The sequence below is a fragment of the Rhinatrema bivittatum genome, chromosome 3 (assembly GCF_901001135.1).
Source record: "Rhinatrema bivittatum chromosome 3, aRhiBiv1.1, whole genome shotgun sequence".
NCBI lineage: Eukaryota > Metazoa > Chordata > Amphibia > Gymnophiona > Rhinatrematidae > Rhinatrema > Rhinatrema bivittatum.
Genome location: NC_042617.1, coordinates 127,781,384 through 127,800,752, shown reverse-complemented (window position 1 = coordinate 127,800,752; position 19,369 = coordinate 127,781,384). Strand labels below are relative to the sequence as shown.

The 19,369-nt window shown below is 42.8% G+C and overlaps 1 long non-coding RNA gene across 1 annotated transcript; it reads left to right on the top strand.

Moving 5' to 3' along the window:
• Nucleotides 1-11,691: 11,691 nt before the first annotated feature.
• LOC115088696 lies at nt 11,692-18,906 on the top strand. The gene is made up of 3 exons (XR_003855821.1): nt 11,692-11,822; nt 14,143-14,428; nt 16,482-18,906. It is a non-coding gene; the product is annotated as an uncharacterized LOC115088696 (long non-coding RNA).
• Nucleotides 18,907-19,369: the final 463 nt, after the last annotated feature.

The following is a 19,369-nucleotide window of genomic DNA, read 5'->3' as shown; positions in this document are numbered from 1 at the left end:
TGATATAGGGCCAGACAAGGGTCATAGGCAGGTGGCAAAAAAGAATTGTCAGTGTCTAGGCAAGGGTCAGAAACAGGCAGCAAAGAAAAGTAAACAATGGCCAGGCAAAAGTCAGAGGCAAGCGGCAAGCATGAGTTGTCAATGTCCAGACAAAGTTCAGTACCAAAAGACAGTCTGTAGGGGAAACAAGGATATGAGAAGAAGGACTGACATAGTAGAATGGACAGGAAGGCAAGGGGAGCTGGGTAAGATGAAGTTAGGCTGAGCTGGACAAGACAAGGCAGGCTGAAGAAGCAATGCAAGGCAGGCTGGAGAGACAAGGCAAGGCAGGTTGGAGTGATGAGACAAAGCAGGAAGCAGGACACAGGAACCTGGAACGCAGGAGAAGCAACAGACACTGAACCAGTAATTTAGGAGACCTATTTCTGAGGCAAAGTAGGGACATCTGGAGAGCCCTTATATAGAGCTAATGCTGGTGATGTCATCAATGGATACTGTGGCCTTTTCCCGCTGTGGGTCCTTTAAATATGATAACCAAATCCTGTCGCATCTGAGGAGTCTGGCAAAGTTCTGCCATGGAGGGGAGGCCCGGCACCTTGCAGCATCAGGGGTGAGCGTGGCAACTTGTAGGGACATCCTACAAACCGCCAAAGATAACAAATATCAGATTAGGTGCTATGGCCATTGGAATACTGTCTCTTTAAAAGCAACTAGAAATGACTATGAATAGAACATTTTGCAAGTTTATCTTGATTCTTTTTTCAGTTTCCACTTAAACAGAATCAGATAGAGTAAAAAGGAATATTATGAGATGGACTAGCTCCCCTGATTTTTCCATGGGAGGAAAAGAAATGAAAGCAATATGAATCCTTCCATAGGAAATAATTGGAGTTACACAGGCAAAATGGAGCACAATCTTGGAGATTATAGTTAGGCTACATTTCTTGTTTGCTCTAAATATTTATATTTAGGTCTTTTTGAAATGTGAGGAGACTCTATACATCGAGCTTCTGTTTGGTTTCTAGTTATACAAGATAATCTGGGTGGGGAAGAGCCTGGATTAATAATGTTTGACTTGTTTGAGAAATTTGTTAAATGTTTGATTTTGTAGAAATAGTAAATGACCACTGGGTGGGATTGCAATGTAAGATGTCAATGTGGTTTGGGGTAAGGGGGAGTGTGTTGATCCCCTTAAAATTCTGGGGTATGTAATTGGTAGGAGAAATTAAACAGGAGATAAAATAATGGGAGTTTTTTCCAGGAGCTTGAAGTTTTTCCTGTCTTTTCTATGATGGAGCTGGATAAGTCAGCCTATGGACTGGCAGGCCCGGGGTCTGCTCCAATTGGGAGTGGGGCACTGCAAGGGCTTTTCCCCTAAGGGAAATGGCCCAAGGCCATGTAATGGGAGAAGGTCTACCCCTAAGCAAAAAACAAAAACCAAAAACATGTGTCAAATGTGGAGATAAGGCACTTACTCCCCTTGAGCAAGAAAAAGCTAGGAGGAGAAGAAAAAGGAACCAAGCGTGCAGGATACTGGGATGCCTGTAAGGTCTGGAGGAAAGGATCAATGATCAGTGAAGCGAAGAAGTACTGTGAGTAAACTTTATGGGATGCACATCATTCCCTGTAAGAGTTAGAGACTGGGGTTAAACTTGAAGAGGAATATGGGAGTGTGATACAGGTCTCTTGTGGGTTGAAACTAGCTGAAGATATGGAGAATAAGGAGTGTTCCATGGGAGAAGGGAGAGAACTGTTAATGTGGGGAATGTAAATGCTATATTCCCGTAAACTGTCCAAGATGGCGTGATCTAAATGATTTCTAGTGAAGGCTGAGTGACTGGTACACAAAGTCATAAGGAGTACCATGTAGAATGTGTTTAAAAATAGGGATGTGCATTTGTTTAAAACAAAACTGCAAAACAAGATGAATAAGGCTAGTTTGTTTCATTTGGGGGACCCCAAAACAAATCAGGGGCCCCCCAAATAAGATGAACCTTATTCGTTCATTTCATTTTAAGGTAATGATTAAGGCCTAGGTCTAGGCCCGAAGCCAGGGCCTTGTTTAGGGCATAGGCCAAGGCTCAAAGCAGGGGCCATGGCCTATTCCTGAGCATGACACTGGTACCTCATTCTAGGCCCAAAGTTGAGGCCTTGCCTAGGGCCTAGCCTGAGGCCAAAAGCAAGGGCCATGGCCTAGGCTAAGAACAATGCTGGCACTTCAGCCTAGGCTCAAAGCCAGGGTCTCTCCTAGGGCATAGGCTGAAGCCAAAATTAGGGGCAGTAGCTTTGGTCCAAGCATGACGCCGGGCTCACGGCAGAGGCACAGGCCAACATAACACATAAAAACATAAGAAATTGCCATGCTGGGTCAGACCAAGTGTCCATCAAGCCCAGCATCCTTTTTCCACAAGAGGCCAAACCAGGCCACAAGAACCTGGCAAGTACCCAAACACCAAGAAGATCCCATGCTACTAATGCCAGTAATAGCAGGCGCCATTCCCTAAGTCAACTTGATTAATAGCAGTTAATGGACTTCTCCTCCAAGAACTTATCCAAACCTTTTTTAAACCCAGCTACACTAACTGCACTAACCACATCATCTGGCATCAAATTCCAGAGCTTAGTATTTGTTGGGTATCTGATGAAGGACAGGTCCTAATGCCAGGGCCTAGGCCCGGACCCAGGCAGGGTCCAGAAACTGGGGCTTAGGCCTATACTGGGGCCCAGACCCAGACCCGAAACTGCAATGATTTGGGCAATGTTCTCTCCACCTAGCTTGATGTTACCAGGTAGAGAGTCCATCAAGCTAGGTTGAGAGAACATTGCCCAAATCTCACCTTGGAGTGAGTTTCCTCACTCCGAAGGCCATCAAATCTTCACAAGAGACCACTGTTCTGTTCGTATGTGTCACGTAGAATGTCAAAGTGGCCCCTAACCCCCTACACTCATACATAAACCCCACCTCGAGTTACTAGGTGGGCCTCCCATAGGGATACAAATACCTACCTATGGCCACAACATTATGGCCAGTCTCTCTCTCTCTCTCTCTCTCTCTCTCTCTCTCCAAATAGGCCTTACAGGAGACACCACAAAAGGCAATAAAACCTTACCTCAGCCTAATGCAATTCAAAGAGATGCTGTTACAGCTGTGCAATAGCTCTTCACAGACAGGGCAACCCACCCCTAAATCCTCCTATTTTCTGAATTTGCATCGCACCATATGATATAGTGCTATCGCATGCGAAAACACCTTACCGCATTTTGATAAATGACCCCCTTATATACATGCTCTATGATGTCACTTGCACTATTTTTTTTTTAATAAAGTAAATTATTTCTTAACTTTTTTATTTAATGTTCTTTCCTTTGACATTCCTTCCAAATATCATTTATTATAATTCTTTTTCTTATCAACACTGTATAACTTTTAAATTATTTTCAATGCTTTGACCTCTAATAGTATTATTACTCTGGTCTTTTCACATGTAACTATGGAAGCTATATTGATGACATTCTTGGATACCATCAGGGAACTTTGATAATTACTGTAGCAACTAGATTAAACTAATAAATGTAGGGGAGCAAAGCCTGTTCTAATTACATAATCAACTCTAATTTTAAATAGATTTCTGATGTAAAATGTACCTATCTAAATAAAAAAAATATTTCTTATGTATTTCTATTTTTAATTTATATTTTATTAATTTTCAAATAATTATAACACGACAATCTTGTAAGGAAATACAGAAATAAAAATCATAATGAATTATACATACATCCGCATGTATCACCAATACAAGCTAGAAATTACTTAACTGCTTTTCATTGGAAAACAGGGGGAAGAGAAAGCAAGGAAAATCAAAGGAGAACAAAGGAAATTATATATCCATTAAGCTGCTGTATAGGCCTCAACTTATTACATGCCCCCTTATACATGGATTATGTCCCCACCTCCAGAAACTGCCTCAGCTGTTCGGGCGTGAAGAAAATATATGTATTTCCAGCATTTTTTACAACGCATTTGCAGGGAAATCTTAAAAAGGAAACTTGCCCCTTTGGCTAAAACCTCAGGGTGCATATTTATAAACATCTTCCTCCGCTGTTGAGTAGCCCTGGAAAGGTCTGGATAGACCCTAACCTTGGCTCCCATAAAGGGAGTGTTGATATTTTCAAAAATATGCTTTCATCATTTGTAGAGATGTGAATCGTGTCCTCGATCGTCTTAACGATCGATTTCGGCTGGGAGGGGGAGGGAATCGTATTGTTGCCGTTTGGGGGGGTAAAATATCGTGAAAAATCGTGAAAAATCGTAAAAAATCGAAAAAACGTAAAATTGCAAAACCGGCACATTAAAACCCCCTAAAACCCACCCCCGACCCTTTAAATTAAATCCCCCACCCTCCCGAACCCCCCCCCCCCAAATGACTTAAATAACCTGCAGGTTCAGCGGCGGTCCGGAACGGCAGCGGTCCGGAACGGGCTCCTGCTACTGAATCTTGTTGTCTTCGGCCGGCGCCATTTTCCAAAATGGCGCCGAAAAATGGCGGCGGCCATAGACGAACACGATTGGACGGCAGGAGGTCCTTCCGGACCCCCGCTGGACTTTTGGCAAGTCTTGTGGGGGTCAGAAGGCCCCCCCCAAGCTGGCCAAAAGTTCCTGGAGGTCCAGCGGGGGTCAGGGAGCGATTTCCCGCCGCGAATCGTTTTCATACGGAAAATGGCGCCGGCAGGAGATCGACTGCAGGAGGTCGTTCAACGAGGCGCCGGAACCCTCGCTGAACGACCTCCTGCAGTCGATCTCCTGCCGGCGCCATTTTCCGTACGAAAACGATTCGCGGCGGGAAATCGCTCCCTGACCCCCGCTGGACCTCCAGGAACTTTTGGCCAGCTTGGGGGGGGCCTCCTGACCCCCACAAGACTTGCCAAAAGTCCAGCGGGGGTCCGGAAGGACCTCCTGCCGTCCAATCGTGTTCGTCTATGGCCGCCGCCATTTTTCGGCGCCATTTTGGAAAATGGCGCCGGCCGAAGACAACAAGATTCAGTAGCAGGAGCCCGTTCCGGACCGCTGCCGTTCCGGACCGCCGCTGGACCCGCAGGTTATTTAAGTCATTTGGGGGGGGGGTTCGGGAGGGTGGGGGATTTAATTTAAAGGGTCGGGGTGGGTTTTAGGGGGTTTTAGTGTGCCGGCTCACGATTCTAACGATTTATAACGATAAATCGTTAGAATCTCTATTGTATTGTGTTCCATAACGGTTTAAGACGATATTAAAATTATCGGACAATAATTTTAATCGTCCTAAAACGATTCACATCCCTAATCATTTGTGCCCTTTCCGATTCAGTGAAAAAGGAAACAAAGAGAACTGCCCTCTCTATAATTTCCATATCTGTATTTTCTAGATAATCCGTTAAGTTTTCTAAGTCAACACTGTTCTCCCCAAGAGGTAATTGATAGGCATGTGAATCGTTTTTTGACGATTTAAAATATCGTCCGATATATTTTAAATCATCAAAAATCGTTAGAGGCGATATATAATAGGAATTCCCCCGATTTATCATCAAAAATTGTAAATCGGGGGAAGGGGGAGGGGAAGGGGGAGGGCGGGAAAACCAGCACACTAAAACAACCCTAAAACCCACCCCGACCCTTTAAAATAAATCCCCCACCCTCCTGAACCCCCTCCCAAATGTCGTAAATTACCTGGGGTCCAGTGGGGGGGGGTCCCGGTGTGATCTTCCACTTTCGGGCCACGGGTTCGTTGATAGAAATGGCGCCAGTGCTACCTTTGCCCTGTCATATGACAGGGCAAAGGTATCGCCGGCGCCATTTTGGTTCCTGTCCCCCGACGTCACGAGCGTAGGAGATCGCTCCCAGACCCCTGCTGGACCCCCAGGGACTTTTGGCCAGCTTAGGGGGGCCTTCTGACCCCCACAAGACTTGCCAAAAGTCCAGCGGGGGTCCGGGAACGACCACCTGCACTCGAATCGTGTTGCCGTATTGCAAAATGGCGCCAGCCATACGGCCATACGGCCGTATGGCTGGCGCCATGGTCAAGAGCCCCCTCCTGATCCCCCAAGGCTTGCCAATAATCCCTGGGGGTCCAGCGGGGGTCCGAAAGCGATTTCGTTGTCGGCTGCCAGTAATCAAAATGGCGCCGATAGCCTTTGCCCATACTATGTCACAGAGGCTTTCGGCGCCATTGGTCAGCTCCAGTCACATGACAGGAGCACAAGATGGCACCGATGGCCATGTGACAGGGGCTGACCAATGGCGCCGGTAGACCCTGTGACATGGTAGTTCAGAGGCTATTCGGCACCATTTTAAAGAGCACAGCTTGCAAGTAGCACGGGCACGTAGGGCAAATGGAACCCGGGACCCCGCTGGATCACCAGGGATGTACTTAGTAAGTCTTGGGGAGGGATCGGGATCAGGGGGGGGGTGTTGTATTATAGTTTATTTAAATGTTTGGGGTGGGTTTTAATTAAAAAAAAAAAAAGTGTCCCTCTCCCCATGCAAACCCGAAAAACGAAATTTCCCCGAAAGTCGGGGAAAATTCTTTTCGGGTTTCGGGGCCTCCGAAAACCACAACGAGTTAGGAAATTTCGTTGAATTTCCTAACTCGGTCGAAAAACGAACCACATCTCTAATCCAAACCATGTGCTGTCAGATTTCCCCTTTGTTCTAGTTTAAAAGCTGCTCTATCTCCTTTTTAAAGGTTAGCACCAGCAGCTCGGTTCCACCCTGGTTAAGATGGAGCCCATCCCTTCGGAAAAGACTCCCCCTTCTCCAAAAGGACCCCCAGTTCCTAACAAAGCTGAATCCCTCTTCCATGCACCATAGTCTCATCCACGCATTGAGATTCTAGAGCTCTGCCTGCCTCTGGGGACATGTGCATGGAACAGGGAGCATTTCAGAGAAAGCTACCCTGGAGGTTCTGGATTTCAGCTTTCTACCTAAGAGCCTAAATTTGGCTTCTAGAACCTCCCTCCCACATTTTCCTATGTTGTTGGTGCCCACATGTACCACAACGATGAATGGGCCATTCTCCTTTCCTGGGCTGAATTCTCATACAACAACCATTTCAGCAGTTCCACCTGTTCTTCACCCTTCCTTATTGTGTATGGCAAGCACCTACATGTTCCTCTTCCCCATTCACTTGCAGTGACCTGTCCAGCAGCTCATTTTACAGAGCCCAGGAGCTCCAAGATCTTTGGCTACAAACCAATTAGCTGATCTCCAAGGCAGCAGCTCAAGCCAAGAAGCACGCCAATAAGAAGCATAAACCGGTTCCACAACTTAAGTCTGGAGATCTTGTGTGGCTAAGCACACAGAATCTGCACCTCTGAGTCCCTTTCCTGGTGCTGTGACAGATGGGTCCTGTGACATATCAGGTCAAGCTCCCATCCACATTGAGCATACATAACTTGTTCCATGTTTCATTGCTGAAACCCCTGATCCTCTCCTGAACTTCATGACAGCCACCTAAACCTACAGAGATCATTCTACGTGGACTCCAACTATTAGGTACAATAGATCCAGGACTTTTTCAGACAATGCAATAAGTTGGAATATCTCATTGCTTGGAAGAATTACGGTCCAGAAGAGAACCCTTGGGAGCCAGTAGTCACTCTTCAAGCAACTTTGCTGGTAAAACAGTTTCATTGTTGCTTTCCCCAGAAGCTAAAGCCCAGGACACTGAAGAGGAGGCTTAACGAGGGGGAGAGGGTTCTGTTATGCTTGGTGTATTATGGAACATCCCACAAATCGCCACATTCACCTCTGATGCAGCCAGCTGCCGGGCCTCCCCTCTGCGGCAGACACTGCCAAACCTCTCACACACAGTTGGATGCCACTGGGACTGCCACCTCTGTTTTTCTCCTTAGGCACGTGTGTGCTCCTCATCATAATATTTAAAGGGCCCATGGTGGGAAAAGGCTGTGGCATCCATTGATGACATCACCAGCAGTAGCCCTATATAAGGGCTCTCCAGACATCCCTACTTCACCTCAGCAACAGATCTCCTGTATTCATGGTGAAGTACATGTTGCTTTTTCCTGTGTTAATGGTTCCAGTGTCCCACTTCCTGTCTTGCCCCATCTCTCCAGCTTGCCTTCCATCATCTCTCCAGTCTGTCTTGCCTCGTCTCTCCTGCCTGCCTTATCTCATCTTTCCAACCCAGCATTGTATTGCCTCTTCAGCCTGCCTTGTCTTGTCCAGCTCAGCCTAGCCTTGTCTTGCCCAGTTCCTCCTGCCTTCCTGCTCATCCTACTGTGTCAGTCTTTCTTCTTGTCTCCTTGTCTCCCCTATGGACTGACTCTTGGTACTGACCTTTGACTGGACATTGATCACTCTTGTTTTCTGCCTGCTTCTGACACTTGCCTGACCCTGGATCACTGCCTACGCCTCTCCCACAGAGACTCTCTCTTAAGTTCTGCCAGCTCCTGGAACCCAAGGGCTCAACCCAAAGGGAAATGTGTTAAAATAGGTGAAACCTTAGTCCAGTCTCTTACAGTGTAACTACACCAAATGTCCATGGTGGCCTATGGGGTTCACCCCATAAGCTGCATCGGCCTCACCACAGCCACAAGGGCCACACATATTACAATATTGGTTTGAAAAAATAAACTGGAGAAAGGTGGGGCATTAGAAGTGTGCAGCACCCAAAATTTTATTTTTTTTATTTTATTTAGGTTTAGGTTTTTTCCCCCCAAGTAATTTTTATTTTGTTTTGATTCCTTTACCAATCTGAAATAAACATTTAAAAAAACCAAAACAAAAAAAAGAATGAAATTAGACTGGGGCAATACCGAGCCCCTGAACCCCTACCCCATACATGGGTGTTATGGGCAGTTAAAGAGGCAAGAGGAATGCACTCTTGTCTCCTGGTTATCCTTTTAAAATGGTGCAGGTCGCCCTGAGACCAGTACCATGTTGAAGTCTTGTATGGCCATACAAGAAAATGGCATCATTCAGCTCTGAAACTGGTGACATTTAAAAGTCACTATGGCAGTATTTTTAGGGCCATCTGGTATCATTTTTAAAGGAAAACTGAGGGGCAGAAGACAAGTAGGCATTTCTTTTGCTCCTTTTGCTATCCAAGACCCCCACAGATGAGGTAAATGGTGACTGGGATGATTTCTGACCCCAGCACTTTTCTGGGAGGGGGTCATGGGGGCTCCAGTCCCAATTTTGGGGGCTGGTTGGAGAGCCAGGCCCCATTGGGTAATTATTTGGGGTAGGGAGACAGGGTCCCTGCTATAACATTTGGGGCACAACCCTGGAAAAGCCCAGGTAACCTCTAAGAAAACACCAGGGAAGCCTTAGGTAGACCTCAGTGAAGTTTCAGAGAGACTCCGGGCAGGCTCTGAGGAAGCTCAGGGCAGGCCACTGGGAGGACATGGGACTTCAGCAAATGTTTTTGTCCATGCATATTTTTTTTTTTTCAAAAAGAAATAAAATGAAAACTATTTTGGTGGTTTTTCTTTTGTTACATTTTGAAAACATAATGAAATGAAAACGAAAATTCAATGATATTTCCTATCTTGTTTCAAATGAATGCACATTCCGCATTGCTTGGTGTACAGGTGATACACATCTCATGCTAATTCCTCACAATTAATAGCAGCTTGTATAAGAGGGGTACAAATAGAGTGATGCTTTCCTTTTTAGTTTAAGAAAGATTTCATTTGACGTATACTTCAGTGGCTCTAACAGTGCTTGTATTTTTTTATATACATTATAGGGTAAATTTAGGAAAGTAGACTTAAGAGTGCTTGAGTAGACTTGGGCTGACCAAAGCTTTCATCAGCCAACTCTCGGGCCGATACAGTAAAAAACGCGGGAGCGCGGGCGAGCGCACAGGAGAATGTCCTGTACGCGCGATACAGTAAGTTTATTTATTTAAATTAGGCCCAGCGGTAAAAAGAGGCGCTAGGGACACTACTGCGTCCCTATCGCCTCTTTTTGGACAGGAGCGGTGGCTGTCAGCGGGTTTGACAGCTGACGCTCAATTTTGCCGGTGTCGGTTCTCGAGCCCGCTGACAGCCACGGGCTCGGAAACCGGACGCCGGCAAAATTGAGTGTCCGGTTTTCGGCCCAACAGCCGCGGGCCGAATTCAATTTTTTTTTTTTTACTCTTCGGGACCTCAGACTTAATATCGCTATGATATTAAGTCGGAGGGTGCACAGAAAAGCAGTTTTTACTGCTTTTCTGTGCACTTTCCCGGTGCCGGAAGAAATTAGCGCCAACCTTTGGGTCGGCGCTAATTTCTGAAAGTAAAATGTGCGGCTTGGCTGAACATTTTTCTTTCTGAATCGCGCGCGCATACCTAATAGGGCCATCAACATGCATTTGCATGTTGAGGGCGCTATTAGGTGCCGCGGGTTGGACGCGCGATTTCCTCCCCTTACTGTATAAGGGGTAAGGGAAAACACGTGTCCAAGAGCAGGCTAACAGTGGGCTCCGTCTGAGCGCACTGTACTGTATCGGCCTGTCTGTGAGAAGTTGTGTGAATGCTTGTCCTTGCCTTTCATATAGGCAACCCTCACTGCTGATACTTGGGATACAAGAGACAGATTTCTACTGGGTGAGAAAACAATTGTAGTTTTCTGTGATGCTAGTGATTTGTTTGACATTATTATATTTCTTTGTTAATTTATTAACTCTTTCTAAAAACATACTGTTATCACAATTTCTTATCTCTTTGCTTTTGAACATTGATTGATGGTATTTGTATTGTCCTGCTTTGTTGTTTGTACTAGTGATATCATCACCATCATTGTTTATTTATGACATGCTTTTCCAACTGGGGAGTTCATCCTTTCTAGTACTTAATGGTGTGACACCTTACTTCTGTGTATGCAAGTGATCATGGTTACCTCTATTCACCTTACTATTTATTCCTTTTGTTCATCTCTTCTCTGCCTCTGAAGAACAGGGTAGGGGACCACTGCTTATGTGGGTGGGTAGGGTGGTAAGGTGGAGGGCAGTATGTTGGGTTTTTAATTGTTATGGTATTATTATGTTGTCATTTTTGATGTGGTTCATTACTTACTGTTGAGCAGATATGAGATTTATAACATGTCCTGAGCTTTACAAGTAGGGAGTGAAATATAACTACATAAAACTGAATGAATAAATAAATAAAATGAAATACAACAGTGCACCTGACTGAGTGCACCTTTGGCCTGCTGGAAATTCAGCCTTGCTCTAACCCTTGCACTAGTGAAAGTCTAGAAGGTATTTATTATACGCTGCATTTTGCACAACGTGTGTCCATCAGTGACTTCCCTAATCAATGATGCAGCTGTGCAGAAGAGGGGAAAGAATGGAGCAGGGCTGCTTTGCAGTCAGCTTCTGGCAGGGCTTGCAAATGCATAGCATTCAAAACGTCAGCTAGGGGCTCTCTATAAGGTGTTAAGAATGTTTATGCTGATGGCCCGTCATGACAGTGCTTTGTTGTTCTCTTTTTCCGGAACTTCTCTGTAAAAGGTGCCCCATGATTTGCCTTTGTGGGCAGACAGGGTACCTTTTCACGTTGCCCTCCTTGTCTCTGCTATTTTGCTCTAGTTTCGGTGTATCTAAACTGGCAGGTCACATGCAGAAAGGAAAGCTGCAGTAGGTGTGTTTAATCATCTGAGTTGCTCATGTGACCTCCCCCCCCCCCTTGATGACCGTGGCAGCTTTTCATCAAATACAGTGATAGAAGAGATGGAGTTTGCATACATCTTTGCTTGTATGGACTGCAGTGTATACAGCTTGGTGCCAGCCGCCAACAGTAATGTTTGCCTTGTAATCAGCAGTTTCTTTGCATGTGTGCAAGTAAGTGGAGTTTTGCCATTTGAATCATTATGGAGCTGGGGGCAAATAAGTGGATCAGAGAGTAGGCAAAAGAGGCTGTGTGGGAGGCAGAAGTGCCTTTGGCTTCTTACCTTTTGATTCAGCTGACATTAGAGCTTGAGCATGCTCAGTATGGTTTCCCTGCTTTTTTTTCTATAAGGGACTACCATTTCCAGAGTGACTTTACATGTCCATAAAGGACATAGGAAGTAAGGCATAGGGCTCAGAGCAAGAAAAGCCCCAAATGCCTTATTCCATGCTGATTTTCTCCCTGTTAGGTCTCCTGTGCAGCCTCTGTTCCAGCTTTGAACAGAGAGCAGTGTTCTTCTCCAATCTATTCAAATACATTTTCCCTTCAGCCCCATTGTCAGTATTCCTCATAGAAGGGGGGACGTAAAGTTCTGTGTATTGTACATTTTTCCTATGGGCACAAAATGGGAAATAGTACATCTGGTCCATTGTTTGTGTGTGGTAGGAGGTGGAAAGGAATATGGAATTGCTACTTTCTGTTGTTTAGAGAAAGAAAACAAAATGTTCAAACACACACAGTAACCACTGAGAGCATGTTATGGTTTAATCAATGAAAGGACAACTTTTTCCTTTCAACTCCAAGGCCTGGACTTTAGAAACCTCTTTCAAATATGATTAAAAGCAGCAGGGCTGTAATAAACCCTGTGGCCCACTAGAAAATGCCATGCTCTGGCAAGCATGACACCTGGGTTTAATTTGTAGTTCAGGTTGTTGATATTCTAGCTGACTGAGGCAAAGAGTGTTCTGAAAGTAGCACTCACATCCCTTGGGGGTTGGGCTTTGCTAAGCACTACTTTTGCTAAAACACCTAGGGGACAATTTCTCACTAAGCCACAGAGCAGCAAAGTACATGGGTATTTATTTGTACCCAGATAGTTTCTCTTTGGAAATTTGTGAACACTGACTTGGATACAAGAATACCCATGTACTTTGCCCCTATCATATCTACAGAAAGGAAAACTATGTGTGTATATTTGAATATTCAACATATGCATGTAGTTTTCTCTCCCAATCAAATTATGCCCTGGGGGGAAGCCTACATTTAGAGGACTCTTTGTGTTGCAGTTTTCACCACTTTGAAAATTAACTTCCTAATTACTGGAAAAAAAGAAGCAGTATTTAAAGTAGCTCTAAATAAAGCTGCATCCTACCATGCATCTCAAAGCAGGTAATACTTGATTTCTATGATGGAGGGGTTAAGATAGATATTACTGTCTTCTAGCCTTTTTAATGACTGAACCACTATGATTTCCTATCAAAATCCTAACATTTTTAAAATAATAATATCTCTGTGGGGGTTATTTTCTAAGCCCTTATCGCATGCAAAAAGGCCCTTATTGCACACGAAAAGGGCCTTTTTGCGGCGGTAACATGTAAATTAGGGGGCGGAGTCAGGGCGGAGTTAGGGAGGGGTCGGCGGCAGCACCTCTGCCGGCGATAATGTTTCGAACATTATCGCCGGCAGTAGCATGGGGAATAGCACCACCTTTAATGGTGGCGCTATGCCTGCGATAGCCTGCAGCCAGCCACACTGCAGCAGGCAAAATCACATGGCCGTGGTGCGATCGGCTGCGAGCTATCACCCGCCCCCTTTAGGGCAGGCTTCATCATTCTGCACAGAATGATACATCCTGGCCTGTATTTGCTAACCCCAGGCATCATGTGTTCCCATTGTTACATTTATTTGCAATTGTGGTAATTCATATGCATTGGAAGGATTATGGAAGAAAGCCTGGTAAGAACTGCTGGCCATTGCATGATGCTTTTCTCATGACATGCTGTGGGATAAAAAGAAAATGTTTGAAGAGGTACAAGGTTCCAGCCTTACCACTGTTATTAGATTCCCTACTATTATTCTATTACAAGGTGGCCAACTCTAGTCCTTGAGAGCCAAAAACAGGCCAGGTTTCAGCATAGCCATAATGAATATGCATGAGATGGATTTGTATACAATGGAGGCAGTGCATGCAAATCTATGCTATGCATAGTCATTGTGGCTATCCTGAAAACCTGGCCTGTTTGTGGTTCTCGAGGACCAGAGTTGGCCACCTCTGAAGTACGGTAATTTATATCAATTTGCAATCAATTTTTCTATTGCTTATGGGGCCATCCTGCATTCTCTGCCCCTCTGCTGTGTTACAGCTAGGTCTCATATTTCCTTACCCAATCATAATTTCTTTCTCAACAACACAACTGGAAAATAGTCTTTCTTACAAATAGCAATGCAGTTAAATTGTTGGTAACATATCTGTGTAATTGTATTTCTTTCTAGAAATGAAATGTTCCAGAATGGAGACAGATTTGCAAAAATGTCAGGGAAAAAGGTCGCAATTCTACCCCCTTTAAAATGTTACCAGTGTGCGGACAGCTCCTTTATTGCTTTGCCAGGCTTCCACAAACCAGAAAAAGGGAAGAAAAATAAAATATAAAAACCATCACAGTGATAAACGCTCTGGAATAAATATTCTTATTCCAAAATACAGTTCTGACAATGAAAGTAGAATTTCTTTTGCCTGAAAAGCAGCTGAATTATATCCTTCTAAGGAGGAAGACCCATTGTAAGTATGGCAGCTGTTATGTATGCCTAAAAACATTTACTTGGAAACTTCCTTCATGTGTTTGGTAAATTTGCCGATAAAAAGCATTTATTTACTGTACCCAGTACTGCAGGTTCAATATAGTTTAGGAAAATAAATCTGCATTTTAGTTTTGCCTGAGGCATCATTATTTGAAATTGAAAACATAAATCAGCATACATTTTCTCTTTGTTTTCGGAAAAATCCAAATTATGATTTAAGAACAAGACAAAAAAAAAATGGAAGATTCATTGCAGTCAGAATAAAGACCAAAAAGATTCTCGTCATCTAATAAAATGGACAAATAAAAGAACTTTGTGCAATTACAGAGACTGAACAAATATACCAATGTGTCTTTTTAACAAAGTTGGCTTATTTTATGAGAAATGCTAGAACTTACTGAGCACCAAACACCTTACTAAAGAAGAATGGCTGCTTCACGCTACAGCTTGATTAATTGAAAGCCCCACACACACTCTATGAGCACCTTCATCATGTCTTGCATTTAATAAAATGGTAATTTCATAATATAATGTGTGAACTCACAAATCCCAATAGTGAAAAATCTATTTCTTTTCCCCCTTTGCAATGAAAATAGATTGTTAGAATATTTTTTTTTTACTGAAAAGTACAACAATTTGACTTTTCTAGGCAATCTAATTGGCTATTCTGCTATTTGACTGATATTGCTGGAACAGTAAAAACATCGCTCAATAAAAAGAGGTTAAAAGAGGGAGAAGGACTAGTAAACCCAGTTTTGTCACTTCTACTTGTTTACTACATTGGATATAGACATAAAGCTTTAATAATTTAAGAAAAGGACCTTTTGCTGCCAGAAACAGCTGTCAAGAATAGTCTGCAGCACTCATAAGGGACAATTTAACTGATTAATCTCTGAAGGTCACTCAGTCTCTTTAGCCTATCACATCCCCACAACTCTCTGAATATCAAACTTGTCAGGTGTCTGTAAGTTCACACTGGGAATCCCAGATGCTAGTAGTTACAAACTTTGGCACTGATACAACAAGTCCAGTCATCTCAGGTAGCTATTCTAGCTATGAAGGATGGATGGCCCAAACCCATTACAGTCACATCTCTTGACCATCAAAAAATAGCAGGTCCTGAAATTTCACAGTCCAAGGGCAATTCAGTTCCTCTCCGTGAAAAAAAAGAAAATAATACTTAAAAGGAACACCTGTAAGACTGTCCATCTATATGGCATTTTTGTTGGTTAAAATGGATCACCTTTGGAGTAAGATTATTTTATTTTATTCTTTGGGGGTTTTTAACCTTGGGGGCCACTGTTTCAAAATAAGTGATATTCCACACGCATCCCATTACGATCATCAAGTATAATATCTAGCCCCTCAGCGGGGATCACAGTTCCAAGTTACGGAGCTTTTGGTCTTAATTTATGTCAAATTAATTTGGATATAAAAGGAGGAATATTGCCAAATGATATTGCGCTTTTTATCTAACTTTATTTAAATTGTCATCATATTAGACTACAGGCTGTATGTAGTTGATGAGTTTTGGATACATTATTAACACTTTCTTTCATATCTTCTATTATACTCAGTGTTTTCATTTTTAGGTTGATTCAGAAAAATGAGACTGTCCCTCATTTTCAATTACCTATTTCATAGACGGGACCTTAAAATTAGGGCCAATTAAATACAATAAGGCATCTTTAATATATTTTGTCAAAAAAGAAAGATTTCCTGGAGCTCTCTCCGTACAGATGCTGTCATAAATTACCCATGGATCAAGGGTTAGGCTTAAACCTGAACAATGGTATTGGACAAGGAAAATACAAAAATAAAACCATCTTCCATTTGTCAGTTTCACCTAGAGATGATAAGAGAACATTATCACATTATTTTGAGGTGACGCCAACAATTGCAAAGCTGATTGAGGCAAGAATTAGACAATGTTTAGAGGATTATGAAAAAGAGCTTCCTCTACAGGTCAACAGCTAATCAGAATTCTCATGAGATTTTTCTAAGGATTTTCTTCTCTTTTTTTTTTTTTTCAGGTTTATGAATAATTTCACCAAAGGCGCCAAAAACAGGCACATTATTTAGAGGGATCCTTTTGATGTATTTTCCCTGAATAAGCATGGGTATTCGAGGATTTCCGCTGGTTCAGAACAACAGGGACCAACTTATTAAATGTTCCTGCTGCAATGCCTGCAAGCTAGCTGAGATTAATATCAGCGTAACCTGTTACTTAATTCATTATGGGGATACAGGCTAATTTGATTTGATATTATTTTAATAAAGTTCTGTGATATATAAGATTGTTTCAGGCTATCAAAATAATTTTCCAGTTATTACAGTTATTCAAGCAAGTCCTTTGATAGCAGCAGTTGGTCCTCGTCTGTTGTGAATACATTAGCACTGATGATTCATAGCAGCTGAGAAATGTTAAGCCTGTGAAGCATTGTGTTGATGCTCAAATTTATTCTGCAGGCCATTAAAAAAAAAGAAAAAAATATTTTGTATGCATCAAGCTTACACGTGTCATTAACACAGCTCATTTTTTAAAACCAGTCTTTCATACAAGACAAGGTTTTTGCAAAGAAAAATCTGTTGTTCGCTTTGAAATTCATTGATGCTACTTTACATGTTAAGAAAAATATATATATATATGTATAGTTTGCATTAGCCTGTATATTAAATGAATCAAATAGTTCTTAAAATGATGCATTCTCTCATCACAGGGGGGTATTCTGAGCTATTTCAATATAACTGTTCCAGTCCACAATGCTATATGGTCATTTTGCTGTCATGCAGACAAAAGCTTTTAATGTTGTTAATGCGCTCTATATAGAAAGGCAGGTTTTTTCCTGCTCATACGCAATTTTCAGATATTCCACTTTGCCTCTATCCTTCTCGGAATGGAAAAGACATGCCAACGGCAATTGAGACAGATATTGTTCGATGACCTCCTGTACATTCTGTTCAGGTAAAACCTGACACCAGAACTTACAGTGGGAACCACCAGGACTCTGTGGTGAGCAGGAACTTGGCAAGTTTCCAAGTAAACATATGAAAAATGTTGATAGATATGCATTAGATAATATTGCACCTAAACTCTGCTTTGGACACGTCTGCATTCCTACCTGAAGTCATGCTTTGCAATAAGTATATTCTTCTTGACAGGAATTTTATGAGTATTTTTATAGCATTATTTGCAGAGAGGTTGACCCTGTCACACTCTAGGGCCTAAAAGCAGAGACAGATAAATGGGAAGAAATTTGAAACCAAATGCAGTAGTGCTCTCAGCAAGAGGCTACAACCAGAGAAGACTTTAATCGCCCTTTATAGGAAGTGCAGTGAGGAGATGGTGACTGAAGCTGGCCATTTGCCGAGTTTCAGCAGAATTTCAAGAGGGTTTGATGCATGCCAGACTGTGTTAACCTGGTTTCATCACTGCTTTCAAATACTGTTCTCTCATATTTAGACCAGATCTACTCAGTGCAGCGCCCTCCAATTAGAAGGGTCTCTAAAATAGTTATCTTGATGTGCATGTAAAACTGTACTACTCTTGATTTGATTCTGAGTAATACCAAGATTTTAACCCTTACTTTCTTAAAGTGTGCACATTAATCCCCTTCAATATTAAAAGTGCTGTTATGTCACATTAATCTACATACCCTGGACATCTGTTTGTGTGTTACAAAATTAAAGAAAAAAACAAACAAACCTAAAAGTGCCAAGAGACTTACCTAAAGGTACAACCATATTGAAAATACTGCAGGTGAAAGATCTTGGTGTTTTTCTTTTATTTCTGGAGGAAGTTTTAGGCCTGGATTCTCTAATACCGCCATGCTCTTTGAATCGCGCAGTACAGGGGGGGGCGGGCCTGTGAAAGCCGGCAGTGATCGTACCTCTGCGGTGCGATTCTTGATGGCTTGCGCACCCAATAGCGCCATCATAAAAGGTGGCGCTATTGGGTGCGAAATTGGCAGCGAAAAGGGTTCTTACCTTTTCGCTGTCCGCGATGTCTTCACAGCGTCGGCACCGGTGCCGCCCCGTCTCCTCCTGTTCCAGTCTTGACGCCGCCCCAACTCCGCCCCTATTTAGTGATCACATGCAAAAAGTCTCTTTTTGCATGCAATCGCTTTGGAAAATGACCCCCTTAGTTTTGCATGTGGGGAATGCAATTTTCAAACAACTTTTCCCAATTAACTAAACAGTTACCCGGGTAAAATAATCCACTGAGAATTGCTCTCCCCCCTCTAGGAGTACTTTTAGCTGTGTTGCAAATGGGCGGGGGTAGGTGGTGCCGGCAAACAGGATATGAGGATTTCTTTTTGATTTATGGATCCAAAGTACCATTTTTAAAAATTGTCCACTGTATTCTTAAAGAAACACACACTGGATTGTCCAATTTTATGCTTTTTATTTTGCATTGTTTTGATTTCGATGTGTGATTTGTTTGAAGTTTATAATGTTCTAAAAAATATATTTGTTTTAACTTTGATGTTGTAATCCACTTCAAACAATTGTTTTGGAAAGAATGCGGAATAGTAATTTTTTGCAAATAAATGAATAAATAAATATTAAAGATCATTTATAAACATGTTAAAAAAACACCGGTCCAAGTACAGAGCCCTGAGGCACTCCACCCTTTACCTTTTTCCACTGTGAAAACTGACCATTTAATCCTACTCTGTTTCCTGTCTTTTAACCAACTTGCAATCCAAAAAAGGACAACACCTCGTATCCCATGACTTTTTAGTTTTCTTAGAAGCCACTCAGCCAGGACTATGTCAAATAGAGATGTGAATCGGAACCGGAATCGGTTCCGATTCCGGTTCTGATTCACATCGTTACTTTCTTTTTTGTGCGGCCCAATTGCGGTTTTGTTTATCGGCTGCGCCCGAGCCGATAAACAAAAAAACCCACTCGACCCTTT